Here is a 13,733-nt window from a genome sequence, read left to right on the forward strand (position 1 = left end):
ACGTGTGTTTTGTGTCTTTTGAAGTTAAGTGGAAGAAAAAAAAATCGGGGGAAAACTAATTATAGAGCTAGAGCACAGTTTATAGTTAATATTTGGTGCCCAGATAGAGTTTTATACACCAATAAAGTTACCACCAATAAAGTTTGTGGTATAAAATTCGGTTTAGTAGAAGTGTTAATATTAATAAAATATTTTGTTTTATTTATGTTGTGTTTTATTTATTCCTATGCAATATTATTTTTTTAATTGTACATAAGTTATATTGATAAATGCAGGAAGTTTCTTGAAGCTTCAAAGTAAGAAATAGTTCTTTTTTTTGTATGTGGTGTTTTGTTTAAAATACTACCTTGTTTGTTTTGATTTTTTCATTATTCACAGTTTTTTTTTCACGATATTTTTAAGTAATCACTGGTCACTCAAATTTTAAATCCTGCTATGCGTTCCAATTGTACCAACTTATTTTTTTGTACAACTAAAATAAACTATTTTGGAATGAAAATGACAGACACAATACCTAATTTTACGTGCCTTTCATAATAAAAAAATCCCATTATAGATGCAGACTTCTTGCGGACACTGTTATAATCTAGGGTCTCGCTTGATACTTACAAGGCTGCGCAATCTCTCTAATTCCTTTGTTACGAAACGCAAAAGCGACAAGGCGAACGCGATGAATGAACCGAAGATCGAGACTTCCACATATTTCAAAATCGAATCAATGGAAATTCCGATAAATTATTATCACCCAAGTGCGTAAATTTCCGTCAAAACACTCGGTCGATATGTTGATAATAAAAAAAACATATATACATATTTTTTATACCGGTTGCGTCTCAAAAGTGGCTCACCCTTATAAATTTTTTATTTTGTCAGATAAAAAAAAAACGAGATTCAATATGTTAGTATACGACATAAATTAGGATTGATTGACGTATTCAATTATTTTCGGTCACTTCCTGTTTCACCGGAAATGACTACAACTTCTGATTGTTAAATGACACCCTTCACCCTTGGTATTTTTTTACTTTATTCGATAGAAAATGACACTCTAAATAGAATGACAGATCATATGTCGACTTTTGACATTTTCGCTTAAAAAAAATGGTATTTTCAGTTTCAATCTAGAGTGCCATTGGGTGTTAAAAACACTAATTTTTAATCAAGGAGCCTAGGAAAAATGGATTTGATCATCTAATGTTTTTAGTGTCTTGTCCTGGCCAGTTACAGTACGTCTGCTGGATCTGTGTCTATGAAAGGAATGCGGACAAAAAAGCATTTATATAAACATCAATATATTTTATACTTCCACTTGACGAGTACGTCACTGCAAATCGCTCCGCCCACTCATTTTATTGGCCACTTGCAAATTTGTCGAATTTTTATTGATGGACGCGTCGTCTAATTTTTTACGAAAAACATCGAAAGAATATCGTTTCCCCTCTCACGGATACCCCGTAGCTACAGAACGAACAGATGTACTGTAAAAGATGCCCAAATCATATTTTTAATCATATCTATTTTTTTTTCAAATCGAACGAGAGTGACTCGTTAGCATATTTGGGAAAAGCATTTTTTTACGAATAATTTGGTATCACACACTTGGTATTTGGAGTAAAATTGATGTCATGAACGGCATAAATTGTAATTTCCAGGCTTACTTGGTTCCAACGTTGGACGCATCGTTTGGCATAGGCTTCGACAATATTACAATTGACAAGAGTGTCTGCTCTTGGTGTCTGCTATAGTCTGTCCAACGAGAAGATCCTTGACAGTGATAGATGTGTCTGTCATTTTAATTTCAAAGTAGTTTATTTTATTTTACAAAGAAATAAGTTGGTACAACTGGAACGTATAACAGGAAATTAATATATTTAAAATTTGACTGACAACTGATTAATTCAAAATATTGTGAAAAAAACTGTATAAAACTGAAAAAATGTAATCGAGTTATTTTATTTAATAAAAAACGGTATGTGTTAATACAAAACAAACAAGAACAAGACATCACATACCCAAAAATATAAAAAAGAACTATTTCTTACTTTTAAGCTTTATGAAACTTGAAACCCGCATTTATGATTATATTTATCAATATAACTTATGTACAAATACAAATTTGTAATATTCCACAGGAATAAATAAAACAACATAAATAAAACAAACTATTTTATTAATAGTAGCACCAAACCAAATTTTATACTTATTAATTAACTTTAATCTTAATTTTTTTAAACCAGTACCTTTTGACATTATTTTTCTGCAGTACTAAAATCCATTATTTACCTATCGTGTGATGTCGATATTTTACAGCTACTCCAGTTTTTAGTATGTGTTTAGTATGGTCCTTCTATTATATTCGAGATGCACTTATCTACGACGAGATGGTATACGAACTTTAACTTTCTTTATTGGTGTATAAGACTTTCTGCCTGGGAGCGAGTATTAACCATAAACTGTGCTCTGGGTCTACAGTTAATTTTCACTTGATTTTTCCTCCACTTGACTTCAAAAGACACAAAACATACGTAATAACACGAATCAAACTGTATAAATGTGTATTGTCTTCCAAAACGTAGGGTATTTGACAAAAGTTGACACAAAATTATAACCTATAATTTGGCAAGACTTTGACAAGCGTCAAAAATCTAAAGGCGAGTTTATATGCTTCGGCGTCCGTTTGCCGTTCATCATTCCGTCAAACCAATAAAATTGAAATACGATCTGTCATTTTTGAAATAAACATACAAGAGACGACGTATGACGGATTTATATTTAAACCCATCCATAGTTAACTTAAAAATTATTAGAAACTTTTTTTAGTAAAATAAATAGATTGGTATTGGACGTCATCTGCTTTTCTTCTGTCATTGTCTGTCGAAATCTTACCTGAGAAAAAAAACAGAGTATACACAATTTGGCGAATAATGCGTCCAACGTTGGAAGGTGTTTGACACATGATGTGGAACCGACTTTACTCGAAGTACAGTACAGTAATTCGCGGTGCCATGGGTAGCAAATTTTGATCTTATTAAACAACATAAACGAATACAATAAAGAAGCAGTATATTAAAAGAACGAACAAAGAAATCAAACAATTTTAGGGTGAAAGTTTAGTTAAGAGAGAAAAAAAAGTTCTTTTTTTTCTCTCTTAGATATGGAGCTGAATTATTGAGTTACTAATGGCAACGTCGCCATGTTCGACTATATGCGGGCAGAGGCCTTTGTGCGTGAAGCCAACTTTCGTCGTCTCCGCCGTAATTAAAAAGAACCCCCTAGTCTAGGGGAGAGAAATATCACTCTACCCCTATTCCCATTACACCACCCCGTGTCTACTCTACCGGCCAGCCACTTGTTTTCGCGCCCAAAATATACGAATAGGCGGCCATCAGTGGCGTAGCTAGACCAAGCCAAAAGACCTGCCTCTGGCGCAAAAAATGGGGCCCTCTCTATGCTTATCAAGTCAAAAAAAAATGTATGGAAGATGACGATTATGTCAGAATATGTATATGTTACAGTGAAAGTTGGAAATTCAGTGATTATGCTAACATTCGCTAGGAAATGCTAACAATTAAGCATTGGACCAGGAATGTGGTATTTTAAAGAGATTTGTCGACTTTTCCTAGTAATTTCTAACATTCGCTAGTGAAAGTAACATTTACTAAAGGTCACCAGTAAAAGTTATTCTATTGTACAGGACGAGTGTGGAGAGGAAGAAAGTTGGCCGTGGAAGTTAGAACAAATAAAACTTTTAAGAATATTGGATCACCTTAATATATTCAAGCTGATCCACATATCTTAAAATTACAATTTACTTCTTTAGTATATATTTATTAAAAATTATAGAATTTCGAGAGAATTTTGGAGAATTTCGAGGAAGTTTCAAGGGAATTTTGGAGAATTTCGAGAGAATTTCGGGAAAATTTTCCCCGAAAGGAAATTTCAGGTGGTGGCTTATTCGACAGTGGAAACATAGGAAATCCCATGTAAATTTTAAACTGTCCCAATTACAATTGAATTAAAAATATTTACTAGCAGACCTTGCAGTCGAACATTGTTCTTTTTAGAACCTCTTTTAGTGCGAAGTGTACAAGATAGCTTAATCGCCGTAAAAATCTCATCGCAACTTTATTAGAATATTTTAAACGGGAAAGCGGTTGTAATGACCCTTTATGTCCCTTAAGTGCATATAATATTTTCCTTTAAAATACTCTTTAAAGAGAAATCTTTGCTTAGTCTATGTAGCACTATGTTTTTTGTGGGAGAAATTTTACCAATATAACTCCGATAGCTACGCCACTGGTAGCCATACTCGTTTAAGGGTTAACGGATTCCGAGGGTTTTTATTGTAAGGGCTTTGGTCGATTAACTTGAATATTTTCGCGCCTAGATACTAGTAGAGGAAAATTTACATTTGGATAGGAGAGCTTTTTTATTCATCCTATTTTGACAAAGTCGGTTGAGATCTTATTGTGAATTTATCCAAAAAAATTGGGGTATTTAGTTATTTTTAATATTTTATACCTTATATTGAAGAGTTCTCTTTTTCTTGAAAACTATAATACAGAGTGATTCATAAGCGATGGTAGAAGTTTTTGAAAATTTCTACTTTTCTTTCTTTTTAAAAAATCTACATAAATACAGTTGCTCAAAAATGCGATCTAAATTATTTTCAGTATTCCGGTATTACTGCTTTCGCTTGGAAAATAGTTATATCTTTGATAGTTTAAATGGACCACCCAGTACTACGGGCACCTTAAATTTTGATGTATTTTAAACTTTAATATATTTTGTTCTAGTAGGCCGATTTTGATGATGTTTTATGCAATATGTAGCTAATTTATTTGACTTATTGACTTGAGTATCTCTTTCTAAATTAAAATAAAAGTTCCCATCTGTCAATTATACGAGGGAATCAAAATGTTGATATTTTGGTGAAAGTTTGAAACACCCTGGGGAATATGTTAAGACAGGAAGGAATTTAAAAATCATTTTATCATCTAGGTACATCCTTTCTCGTTAGTTTGATTTTTGGTTCATATCAATAGCTTTATTTTTGTTGGAGATATTCGCTTTTGAAGAAGACACCAATTTCGTAATTTTTACGTTAAAACCATACCTTTGCTTTTGGTCCTAGCACAGATTAGGTATACTATATGTATACAGATAAAAATCTTATCCCTAATTCGTGGTACGAAAATTGTTTTTTATGACGATGTGCAAACGAGTAAAATTTCCTGTGCGCAAAAATAAACTCGCGTAAAATAACAATAAACAACGTAATAGAGAGATATCGCTAAACCGAATAGCGTGCATGGACGTTAATAAGGCCAGGTGTTATTTCCTTTACGTGAGGTGGTATTAACTCTTCATTTATAGTTATCGGATCGGAAAGAATTCTGCTCGCGTTGCGTCCGCTATTTAAACTAAATCTAACTTTGAATTTAAAACTATGAAATTGTTTTGTTTACTAGGTAATTTAAAACTAAAGGGCTAAAGTGCTTTATTGTTCAATGTCTGCCAGTGGGTTTAGGGCAACAAGCAACAAATTCTCTTAGAAGGACTAAGTCGTCATCTGCTGTAAACCTAAGCCTCTTTCTAGGTTCTTTAATATTGGAAGAGGTGGAATCCATATTTTGGGCCATATTTATTTAATTAAAACTAATCCCAGCTACTTAAATATCAAATTACCTAATAAAACTAAAGTAATAATTCAAAACAATTCAAACATAACGTAAAATAAAAGATTTCGCCGGCCGACCCCGGTTGTCAAATACCCGCACATGCCCATTTAAGCAATTTTTAAACGTTATTTAGAAATAGGTAGTTGTCTCTGGAAATAGCGCTTGGTGTAATTGATCCGCAAATTACGTCAGGCGGTAACGTTATTAGCGGGTGTTGCGTTAAAAATTGACTCGCGCATATATCGTAACCATGATAAGGTACGCGTAAATACTGCATGACGCTATTCGGTTTACCGATATCTCTCTAATAACTGTGGCGGTCAGGTGTTGTGCACAATTTTAGAGGCCATAAGTGGGCGTGCTATGTGCGCAAACTAGTAACATAACTAGTGCCCGATTCCGAAAATTGGAACCATATTGGAACCGCGAAAAACAATAAAGAAAAAACAAAGTTTATAATCTGTATAATCTGTGGTTCTAGTCAACAGACCTATAAAATAGTGTCTATGATTTATGTAATGTCACTTTTCACTCTCTTTGAAAAATCATATTATTATTGTCTGTTCGACAGTTATATACTCTAGCAGATATATTTTATGTCCAAAAGCTGACCTCTACCGTGATCAGTTACTAAAACCACCTCTACTAAAGTAAACATTAATAAACAATAAAATGAGTTTTCAATGACAATGACATTACAAAAACAATAAAAACTTTTTTGCATGCTTTCAATGCTAAAATTGCTGTAAATCATTACTGTCTTATTCAGAAGCTAATATCTCCAATAAAAGTAAAGCTATTAAGATGAACCAAAAAACAAACTATCGGAAAAAGGCGTACAGTACGTCTGCTGGATCTGTGTCTATGAAAGGAATGCGGATAAAAAACATTTAAATAAACAGCAATATATTTTATAAGTCGACTTGACGAGTACGTCACTGCAAATAGCTCCGCCCACTCATTTTATTAGCCACTTGCAAATTTGTCGAATTTTTTATTGATGAGACGCGTCGTCTAATTTTTTACGAAAAAAAATCGGAGAATATCGTTTCCCCTCTCATGGATACCCGTAGCTACAGAACGGACAGACGTACTGTACCTAGACGCTAAAATTATTTTTAAATTCCTTGTTTTGATAACATATTCCACAGGGTGGTTCAAACTTTCACCAAAATATCACCGTTTTGTTTTCCCTTGTATAACTGACAGATGGAAACTTTCATCTTTAATTTAGAAAGAGATACTAAAAAGTCAAATAATTTAGCTTCAAACTGCTTAAAAATCATCAAAATCTGCCCACTAGAACAAAATATATTAAACTCTAAATCACAGCAAAATGTTAAGGTGCCCGTTTTTCCTGCCGGTGAGTATATATATTTTTGAAAACTATTTTTATTACTCATAATCCTTCTGGTATTATACTTTCTTCATATATGAGCTTCTAATAGTTTTCACAAAAAAAATAAAGATGTTATAATGAGAAAAACATTATTTCGAATACGCAATGCTAAAATGATGATATTAGCTATTTTTTTTGGATGGAATTGAGTAATTTTATTGGAACAAGAAGCGTCTGAGACATCCACCCAGTATATTACATAAAAAAATATATAATAATAAATAACTTGATGATTTTTCAGTCCTAATATTCTATACTGTATTTTTTCTAGATTTTATTACATTATTTATTACATTTTAGTCATAAAAATGACCATAACTCTATTAACTATACAATGAAATTAAATACAAATTAAGATAGAATTCATCGTTGTGTAATAAAATGGTAATAAAAGGTTCTAAAAATAGAAAATTTCCCTTAACATTTCTATTTCTGGAATTTTATAAGCGCTGTTACCTAAATGAAAGGCGTGCCCTTCAGGAAAACTGTTTTTAACTGTCATTTACAGAAAAATATATTTTTTTGATATTTTAATTATCTGTTTATTTAATTAGTCCTATTAAAGAATCGAATTTCTATAAATGATTGTATGGTTATGGGCCATGTTATTTAAAACTTTTTATATCAATTTAACATGGAATTCAACTTTTTTTTTACGAAAAGAGCGTCGTAGACGTGTTGAAATATACCACCCCTGAAAATATTTGCACTTATTTAGACTCGCCCTGTATATTTTCTTACATAGAAGAGAGATTGTAGCGTCGAGATTAACTAAATCTCGAGACAATAATGAAAACTTTCCTCGGAGGTTTGTATACTATTTTATTTACAACCAGATCATTAATTAAAAAATACGGACAATATTTTATTTTGAGAAAAAATAAATATGCGAAAATTTGTCGTTTTCTGTTTTGGCATTTCCATATCTATAGTTACCGGTACTCCGGTACCAATGGTTGTTATGGCGCAAATCTTCCACAGCAAAACAAACAACTAAGTGACAGTTTTGAATTTCTCGTTCGCTTTTTCCTTTGAATAAGAAGACTAAGGAAGGAGCATAATGTTATCCATGTATTCATGCATGGTGGGCGGAAAAGCCACCATAAAAGCTCTCTAGGGTGGGGATCCTTGACAGATTCATTTGACACATTTGAATTTGATTTGAAATTTTGTGGATTTGTCAGTCTTTACGGAGCTTATTTTATGTTATTTATTATTTATTCGAAAAATGGTGTGCCGAAAGAAATGCTAAGAATATTGCTTCGGAGACAGTCTTGATGGCATATTTTAGCGACATGGCAAGGCAGAAAAAAGTCATCTATTTGAGCTACCTACAGCATGATACTGTGATGATACGGACAATGCTAGAATTAAGGGAAAATACTGACATAATACCAAAATATCACAAACTCGTCGCTCATTTAAAATGCCAGAATGTAGGTTTTAAGCCAAAGAAGTCTAGCACTTTTACCAGGCAAAACTTTTCAACAAATAAATTATTAAAATCTTCAATTATTATTGTTAATCTTCTTGTTTATTTTTGTTGATGTTAGATAAGTATTTAATAAAGATATACAAGAATATTTTGCTTAATTAAATGAGGCGAGAAATAAGAAAAACCGAGTGAGGAAATGGGCGAGGGAAATGGAAGAGGGAAGAAATATAGATAATTTGACACTTTCAAATTTTTTAAAAGTCAGTAATGTCAGTAATATGTGGTTGTAAATAAAAACAATTACACTACACCATAATTTAAATAATTGCAATAGGCTTCTGTCAATATTACTACAAATGATCTACTTATATGAATATGAGATGGAGAACTACCCTCTATAAAACCGTCCCAGATACTGGCTTTTGTCAAAGCCCTGGGAGTATGATGAGTTATGATTCAAGAAAGGGGGACACAATGGATCTGTAAGGTCGAAGTGATTAACCCCCCTCCCACTCATTCTAAATTCTAATTCTAAATGAATATGACATTTGATATTATACTTTTTACCTATAGAAAATATCATGGAAAATAAGCTTGTCTAAATTGAGACCGAGACGTTATATTGTGATTTCGGTTGACTCTACAGGGTGAGTCTTAAATAAATGCAAATATTTTTAGGGGTAGTACAATTCGACCCCAGAAACAAACAGAAAAAAATTTTGGATTTTTAAAAATGTTTAGTTAAAAAAGATAATATCTTGATAATATGGCAACATTAGATCAAAATTTAAGCAAAAAATCGTTTCTTTTTCAAATTTTCAAAGTAAAATAACTCGGCTATTTTGGACTTATTTACCAAAAAAAGTAAGAGAAAATATGTTTTTTAAATTTTAGCTAGCCCTGAAAAAATTTGTAGAAAAATGCGAAATAGAAAATTTTATATAAAACTCACCCATTAAACAAATAACTCTCAGTTTTCTTTGGATTTGTTATTTATTGGCAACCTGTATAATAAAAAAATGTATCTGTGTATGTTTAGTAAGATTACCATCAAATAATAACATGGTTTTACAAAATATCTTTTAATTGTTTCATAATTTTTAGTTATTCCCAATAATTTATATTAATTGGGATTTAATAGATACTTTGACCTAATAAAAAACTGGTTCTCATTTAAATGATCGAATTTTATTATTTAGCTGATGGTAAGGAATTTTTAAGAGCGCGCCACTGTTTCATATACGAACAGGCATAGAAAAGACTGTTTCATTTTTCTGTCGAGCGGCCTGCTGAGCACATCTTGTTCCATGTAAGTAAATAAACAGAAAACGGAGATACATCTACTTTGCTGCTGCCTATCCTGCCTCTGCTTGGTTTGTATCTGCCTTGTCTGGTGGAACCATAGACATTAAAAGTAATGGACTGAATTTCTAGTCTATCATTGTTATGTACTTATGTATATCTTATTTTTAAGGAAAATCTAAACTCAAGTTAAATAAGTAGCGAAAAATTATACAGGGTGCAATATTTACAATATTATTGTAATGCTTTGAATAAGAAGACTAAGGAAGGAGCATATCAAAAATCTTAGGTACACCGCGATGGGCCTCAAATATGGCCGACTTAAATTCCGGTTTATCAGTGTCGTTCTAATTTTATTTAAAAAATGTAAAACTATGATGTAGGGTAGACGTGGGGTAGACTCAATAATTTGTTGTTTTATTTTACGTTGTGAATAAATGTTGGTAGTTATTAAAATTGTTATATAAATATATGTAATTCTAATAAAAATAGATAAGTTATAATAAGTATTTATTAACACAAACATCCGATACGCTACTGAAGCAGGTAAGTCAAATTAACGTATCTAAATTCTTTTGACATCTAATCTTTGACAAGTAATAAATAAAAAGCTAAAAAATGCAAGAAAAATATATAATTTAGTTAATTTAAGTGAATTTCATAAATGATCGGTTTACTACACGTATGTATATTATATAGTCACTTAATAGAGCGAAAAGTTGTTCCATTATTTCACTCAATTTTTGCCGAGATCTACCGCACGCTACACAACCAACTATTTTAGAGTCTTTTTCGATAAATCGCGATAGTGTCACTGTTAATTTAAGTTCTGCCACAATTTCCATCTAGATTTACTACCTTTATACAACTATCAGTAGTAGAATAAATAATAAAAAATAAGCTCCGTAAAGACTGACAAATCCACAAAATTTCAAATCTAATTCAAATGTGTCAAATGAATCGTCAAACAGAACTGTCAAGGATCCCCACCCTAGAGAGCTTTTATGGTGGCTTTTCCGTCCACCATGCATGAATACATGGATAGCATTATGCTCCTTCCTTAGTCTTCTTATTCAAAGTTGTAATGCAATTATTTTAATAAGTGCAAATATTTTCAGGGGTTGTATATTTCGACCCCAGGAACACGTCTATGAGCTTTTTTTGCAAAAAAAAGGATTACAGTTGAGGGTTGGAACCTTTGGTGTTACACAGCAAAATAAAAACACTAAATCACCACAATACACCAAAACACTCTTACTTTTACACTGGACGCGCGTTTCGCTAACCATGAGCAGATGGTTATAAACTAAAACCATCAGCAGATGATTATAAACTAAAATACAATCAACAAGTTGAGCGTTTATATACTCGCTCAGTGGGCACCGAGTGGGCGTGGCAAGATCTAGCCAACCGAGTCAGAGCCCATCGAGCGTACCAGTTAAATTCCCGCCACTAGAGTAGTAGGAACAAAGAACTTGAAGGAATATTATTTTGCTGTGTAACACCAAAGGTTCCAAACCCTCAACTGTATTCTTCGATGGCTTTACGGTCAACGGAACTGAATCTTTATTGTAAGTTTAGTACTAAGATTAGGTTATTAGGGGCAGATATTTGGTTTCTTAAATCATGCAAAGCCAATCCTAGTTTTATTAAAGTTGATATTCCGAAAAGTAACGTTAGTGATAAGGTAGAGAAAATTGCAAAACAAAAATGGCTTGATTTAGAAATCAAATTTCTGTATAGTAAACGAAGTATGCTTGAAATTGAAGCCTACGGACTTTACAAAAAACTTACTTATTAGCTAACTAATGTAGAGTATGAATGTTGGTGTCTCTTTCAGAGAAATATGTTTGTGGTTATCAATTCAAAATTTGTTAAGAAAATGTCCATTTTGAATAATAAGTTTAAAAAATTAAAAAGCTCTAAAAACAAACATGTTTTCCAAAGAGACATAAACATAGTAGAGAATCTTTCTTATCCCGTGGTCTAAAAGGATTTTTAAGAATGTCAATTATAAACTTGTGTATAGTGCTAATAATAAATTACAACAATTATTAGGTAATCCAAAGGATAAAACACCTCCATTGGAAAGGTCGGGTATTAATGAAATTTCTTGTAAAGATTGTAATCAGAAATATGTTGGGCAAACTAGAAGATCAATATTAACTAGATTTAAAGAACATTTAGCTCAGATAAGATATGGTATAGACCGGATAAATCTTGCGTTGCCGAACATATTGTTGATAAAGAACATTGTATAGATCTTAATAAACAAGTCTCAAATTACAGGCAATTAGATGCATATGAAATCATCAGAATTAATAAATGTAAAGATAGTATGAACAGAGACAACGGGACAACGTATGAACAGAGACAACTCCAATTCCTTCAAGTTCTTTGTTCCTACTACTCTAGTGGCGGGAATTTAACTGTTACGCTCGGTGGGCTCTGACTCGGTTGGCTAGATCTTGCCACGCCCACTCGGTGCCCACTGAGCGAGTATATAAACGCTCAACTTGTAGATTGTATTTTAGTTTATAATCATCTGCTGATGATGCTCATGGTTAGCGAAACGCGCGTCCAGTGTAAAAGTAAAAGTGTTTTGGTGTATTGTGGTGATTTAGTGTTTTTATTTTGTAAAAAGATGTTGAAAATCGTACATTTTCTTTTTTTGTTTCCTGTATATTTTTCGAAAACTTCAGTTCAAAAAACTTCGTCTTATTGTTGTGCCCTGTATATGCTCAAAATAAATTCGGAATAAAAATTTCTGATGTAGCATCCGTTAAAAAGGAATTAATTAACAATTTAAAAAAAAATCATCAAAATCTAATCAGTGGTTCGCGAGAAATCCAAATTTGAAATTGGGTCTAGTTTTTAGTGGCCGTTTTTTTTGCCGGTGAGTTTATTTCAGTGTGGCGAAATACTCCATCTTTTTTCACGTAACAAGTCAAATTACACCTAAAGTAATAAATAAAAATATCTCATACGAAACGTGCTTTCTCTGTGAAATTATAGGTATAAAAACACTGAGCGGTCTATATTTTTTAACGTCTACGGGTCGATCACAAAACCAGACCTTTTTGTTTATACCCATCTAATGAAAACGACGACGATATTCAGGCTCAATTATTTTCTCATTATTTTATTTTTAGATGGTATAGCGCATATCTCACATTTTTGACGTGACAATGCTGTCCATGATTTCCTCATTCTAGAATCTGATAAAATCAACATTTATTTTAAATAAAAAATATCTGCTTTATCAAAAATAAAACAGATACAAAATTTTACAATAGAGGAATGCTTAAAGAGTTAAATAGAGGGCAAGAGCTAATTATTTTTTTCAAACGTCACAAAAGTTACAGAAGTATTAATTTTTACGACTTGATTGACAATATAAAAATAGTTATTTTTTATACAAGACGATAAAATGGTATTTTATCGCCGACCGAAAAGATTAATTCACGAGCGATGAAATCGCGAGTGAATTAATTTCGCGAAACGATAATGCAATTATTTTATCGTCGTGTATAAAACAATATTTTTTTCCATAGCGAGTTACGTTTTAAAAAATATTCAGAAATTTCAAGGAATTTTTTACGATTAGAAAAAATATTGTGCTGGGTTGGCGTTGGTTTCTATGTAATTTGACAAATAAATAAAGCTGTCTCTTTAGTTGTCAGTTTTGAGTCAATATTTTTTAATTCTCTTTCGTGTCGATTGCTGATTGAATTGGAGCCAGAAATGGCTCAAAACGAAATAAGTAAATTACCAACAGATATTCAGGCTGAGGCGACAAATTTAAATCCCGAATAACTTATGAAAAGGAATCCAAAAATTTTTAATAAAATGGAAGCAATTAAAAAACGTGCGAGAAGTAATAAAGTTTTTAACCTATTCTCGCTGTTAAAATATC

Source organism: Sitophilus oryzae, unplaced genomic scaffold (assembly GCF_002938485.1).
Source record: "Sitophilus oryzae breed Bouriz unplaced genomic scaffold, Soryzae_2.0 scaffold_690_pilon_pilon, whole genome shotgun sequence".
NCBI classification, from domain to species: Eukaryota; Metazoa; Arthropoda; class Insecta; order Coleoptera; family Curculionidae; genus Sitophilus; species Sitophilus oryzae.